The following is a 5,296-nucleotide window of genomic DNA, read 5'->3' as shown; positions in this document are numbered from 1 at the left end:
CTGTATGAACTTACCTATTCTGAAAATTTCATGTAAATGAAATCATAATATGTGATCTTTTAGGACAATTTTTTTTTACTTAGCATAATGTTTTTAAGGTCCATTCACTTATAGCATGTGTCATTATTATATTCCCTTTTTGTTGCCAAATAATATTTCATTGTATGGATATGTCACATTTTGTTGATTCATTCACCAACTGATAGACACTTAGAGTTGTTTTAACTTTGGGGCTGTTGCGAATAATGCTGCAATGAGCATTCATATACAAGATTTTATGTAGACATACATTTTCATTTCTCTTGAGTGGGCTCGCTGGGTCATATGGTAGCTCCCTGTTTAACTTTTTGAGGAACTGCCAAACAGTTTTCCAAAGTGGCTGCACTATTTTATATTCCCACCAGCAACATATGAGTGTTCAGATTCCTGGACTTCCTTCTTCTGTAATTTAATATGCAGCCTTCCTCTCTGTTCTCTGAACATCCATCTTTAGAACACTGGCTCATTGAAACTCCCAGCATCAATTTAAGATCCTGTTTCACAGTGTACTGAAATATATACAAGGAGCTCAAAGATCTGAGTTCCTTTCTCCACTCTTAGGACAAGTTACTTACTTTCTTTGTACCTCTGCAACCACTTGCATTTGTAACATGTGCAAAATGATGCCTGCTTGCTATTTTATGAAACCACTGATTGGAAAATGCACTATAAATTTAAATGTGTGTCATGAGTATGAATTGCTACTAGGTCTTACTAAATGAAGTTACAACTGGTGGACTAGAATTACATTGAACTGTCCTATTACTCTGTTCCTCTCTCTGTGTGTTCTGTCTGTAGCTGCGTCACTTTTGCCTATAAAATAATGGCTCACTCTCACAGCAATTTACCTGCTTTGCCTTTAGTCATAATATTATCTACACTAATAATAGACAAATATGTAAATTGACCGCACCTCCACAAATCAATTAGGAGGGAATATGCAAATTAGTGGGACAAGATGGTAGTGGCCACAGAGCCAGCCAGAGCGGGTGGGAGGCTTGGGTCACCCCCAGCGATGGAGGAAGCCAGGCTTCCTGCCTGCCCTGGCTGGCCGCTGAAGGAGGGACCTGTGGGCGGTGGCCACAAAGCCGGCTTGAGCACATGGGAGGCTTGGGTTGCCCAGGTTGGCCTCTGAGGGAGGGGGCTGCAAATGGCCCTCAGCCCCTCACCCAGACTGGCCATGCCCCCATGGGCTGAGGGTCCCTGCTGGGGGGTGTGGTCAGCTTGAAAACAGCTCTCAGCCCCTCACCCAGGCTGGCCATGACCCCCAGTGGGGACCCTCACACCATGGGGGTGTGGCTGGCCTGAAAACTGCCCCAGCCCCTCACCCAGGCCAGCTCCATTTCCAGTGGGGACCCCCACCCCAGTGGGGGTGTGGCCAGCCTGCAAACCACCACAGGCCCCTCACCCAGACTGCCCAGACCCCAAAGGAAGCTCCACCCTAATCCAGGACACCCTTCAAGGCAAACCAGCAGGCACCCACCCATGCACCAGGCCTCTATCTATACTAATAAAAGGGTAATATGCTAATTAGACTGGGAGACCTTCCAGGAGACCTTCCTGATGTTCGGGCCTAAACCGGCAGCTGGACATCCCCAAGGGGTCCCAGATTGGAGAGGGTGATGGCCAGGCTGAGGAACAACCCCCCCCCACACACACACGAATTTTGTGCACTGGGCCACTAGTTTATTTATAGTCATTCCATGGATGTCTTTATGGTAAAGCAATAACATAGCATTTTTCATATGACACTTTAACTTTCTAGCCCAGAGTCTCACAATGTATATGTTCATAAATACAGTCTACTGTGTCTTATCTAAATCATTAATCCATTGACCATTAAATCCACAGTGTTTAGATTCAACCAAAAATATATTCATAAAGATAAAAGTCTATATGAAAGCTTCAAAACAATTAAGATATTGGTGGCTCATGGTAGACACCCATACATGAAAAGTAGACAAAGCCCCCTAGACATCTATCTATATATATAAAAGCCTAAGCAACTGGCCAACCGGCCGACTGGCCAGTAGCTATAAAGTGCACTGACCACCAGGGGGCAGATGTTCAACACAGGAGTGGAAACTACAGGCATGAAAACATGAAACAGACTGATGAATCTCAGAGAGAAGAGGGGAAGGGGGGAGGGCAGAAAGATATTAACCAAAGATTTTATATGCATACTAGAGGCCTAGTGGACGGATTCGTGTACTGGTGGGATCCCTTAGCCTGGCCTGCAGGGGTTAACCCAAAACCAGCTCTCCAGCATCCCGCGAGGGGTCCTGGAATGTGAGAGGGTGCAGGCCAGATCGAGGGACCCCACTAGTGCATGAATCTGTGTACCAGGCCTCTAGTATATTTATGACATGTGTTTTTGCAGCGAACTAACTGGGTGCAGGGTCCCACGGAAAGCAACCACTGGCCAGGACTACTAGCATAAGCCAGGAAGAAGACAGGAAGAAAAGGATAGAAAGAAAGACAAAGGAAAGGCAGTCAAGACAAATGCATACTAAGGAAAGGAAAGTCTGAATCACTACTTTCATAGCAAGAGAATGTATATTCATCCAACCTCCAGGATGCATGTTTCAACATCTCCATCCATTCTTTACCTCTTCCCTCACACTTGACTATTGCAATGAGAAGCACCACAATTCTAAAAACAAAAGCTGTTGGGTCATACATTTTTAAATCCCCTCTGAAATATCATTGTAATCCATCTCCCAATTCAAGATCCATTTTCCCCTTCGTATGGGGATTATCACAGTATGTAGTGATAACAATTGGACATTCCCCAGCTAGCTGAATCTTAAACAAACTATGCAGGAGGCAGCCAACTGCTATTATAGGTAATTTTTTAAAGCATTCTCTCAAAGGGATGTTCATTTGAGATGCCTTTAATGATACACTCTGGCTTAATTCTGCAAACAAGTCCTCACACAGCCAATTTAGAAGCCACAGAACACTCAAAGAAAAGGCAATCTCCCCAGTTGCACTCCTCTTGTGCCTAGCTCACCAGCACTAGCAAAGTGTGGAAATTCTGCCAAGAATAAAGACAAGTTCTTTCTAATATCCTTAACCATCTCTGTTTCACTTTTTGCTTTCTGGCAGACCTATATTACCCAGAGCTTAAATCCAGAGATGGAAAATAGAAATGTGTTGTGCTAAGTTTTCTGCCTCGTGTCCCCGCTGGCTCCGTCACTCTGTTCCTGGTGCAGCTGTCCCCTCTTTGGGGTGACCCAGATAGTCTACTGCCTGAGCTCCCTGAGCAGGCAGGGTCACACATTTCTCAACAGATTCTGGGCTGCCCATTTACCCTCAGAAATACAGGAATTGTCATGTTCAAGTACTCCACATGCTGTCAGAAGGCCAGTAATACTTGCTTCTGGAGCCCCTGAAAGGAGTAGAAACATCTGATTCCAGTTGCCTTTGTCATTGATTCTTGTGGCCCAAGTCAGACTACCAACATTCCTATAGCATCTTATCATTTTGGAGGAGGTAGATACCTAGAAGACAATGTTGAGATGCCTCCAGGAATCCGAGCTCTGAATCATCTGCCATGGACACAGTGGGGCTCTAACTTAAAGAGCTCAACCCATAGACTTGCTCTTTGTGTCCCTTCCTCCACCAAAGGGCACTCTTCCCTTCCCTGACCTGAGAAAAAACCAGACTCTGAAGTAACAAATTGAAAGAAAATGGGCTTTTTTTTTTTTTTTTGAGGCAGGGTGATGGTGATAGTGGTGGATTTTTAAGCATATGGGGGGTATAAAAGCCCAGAGGTGATTTTTCAAAAGCCTTTTCACTTTGCCAGGAGTTTGCTGTTGACAAATCTGACTGATACACAAACCTCAACCATTTATCAATTGGAATATTAATTCCAGTGCTGTGATCTTCATTGTTGATGCTCCAAAGTCTGGAAGATTGATGTGGCTGGCAAGGCTGCAGGAATTCAGCCCATTTTTCTAGGAACATTTTGATCTAATAGAGCTCAGCAAAGTTGGGAAGGGGGGAAATGCTCTCAACAGGGACAATGAATGTCTATATAATTTGACAGGCGCCTGTCTGTGCATGTCACACGATGTGTCATTGTGTGTGTCTGCATGTGCTTGGGGAGATTCAATGAAAAGACAGACAGAAGAGTCAGGGGCACATCATAGTGTTATAAGAAATTCATATGAGGACTTGAAAAAATGTCTTATAAAATTAATAAAAAGTTTTAAATTGCTGGGTGTGTGCAATTTGCTGAGTTTGGAGTAGAGAGTTCTAATTACTGAGCTGACAAATATGACTTATGCCTGGAAACATTTTTAACCTATTTTTCTTTTAATATGTCTCCAGTTGAAAGAGCCATTTTTTCTTTTATCAGAGCTTCTGGGTAAGGTCTCTACATCTATGACTTTACAGGCCTCTCTCAGCCTAACGTAGACTTATTTTCTTGAGATAAGAATCCATGAGGGTCGTCTGGGGAAGGACCAACAATGCCTTCAGGGCAAGGGGAGAGATCACTGTTCTTGAGCAGCTGTATAAGCGTGTCTTGTGTTTTCTGTATTCTCATGCTTCAATCTTGGGCTTGATGATACTGAGGGACTGTCCTGTGTCATCCTGAGGTAGGAAGGAACTTGCCTCTGAGTGAGCCTTTCATACACAAACCAACTAATCTGTAATCTACACCCCAACCACATCCCTTTTCAAGTTATCATACTCGAAGCCATTATCCATGTGCCCCATTACCCCTGAGCCAGTTGTCAGACAACCAGGGACAGTTCCTACACCCCAGAACCCACTGAAGCTCCTCAAACCTTCCAATCCTAAACCTGCTACCCCAACCTCTCCCAGTCCTTCCCGAGGAAACCACAATAAAGGTTCTTGTTTCTGTTTTCCCCTCACTCCTTCTGCTTCCTGATGGACTCAGGTGCTTCTCCCTGAGGTCCCCCTTCCACATGGTGTGCCCTCTTCTCTGGGGAACTGTGAATAATGAATTATCTTTGCATCAATGTCCGTCGTCTCCTGACCTATTGGCCTCACCATCCCTGAATAATAACAAAACCAACATTTTAAAGCAGCAGCACCTCTGATGAACTGTAGCTGAAAGAACAATTCTGGAACTGGAGAGCATTATGCTAAGTGAAATAAGCCAGTCAATGAAGGAAAGATACCACATGATCTCACTCATTCATGGATAATTGAGACCATTTTAAACTTAAAAAAAAATGTTGTTCATGCAAAAAGTGGGTAGTGGAACTTTCAACTCAAAAAGAAC

General features: G+C 44.1%; 1 protein-coding gene across 1 annotated transcript in view; it reads right to left on the bottom strand.

Annotated features, from left to right (window-relative positions):
* NTRK2 (neurotrophic tyrosine kinase, receptor, type 2) overlaps positions 1-5,296 on the bottom strand; it is a 326,931-nt gene that overhangs the window by 138,246 nt on the left and 183,389 nt on the right. The gene's annotated exons all lie outside the window — the stretch shown is intronic.

This window comes from Myotis davidii, unplaced genomic scaffold (assembly GCF_000327345.1).
Source record: "Myotis davidii unplaced genomic scaffold, ASM32734v1 scaffold556, whole genome shotgun sequence".
Classification (NCBI taxonomy): domain Eukaryota; kingdom Metazoa; phylum Chordata; class Mammalia; order Chiroptera; family Vespertilionidae; genus Myotis; species Myotis davidii.
This window is presented reverse-complemented; position numbering and strand designations above follow the sequence as displayed.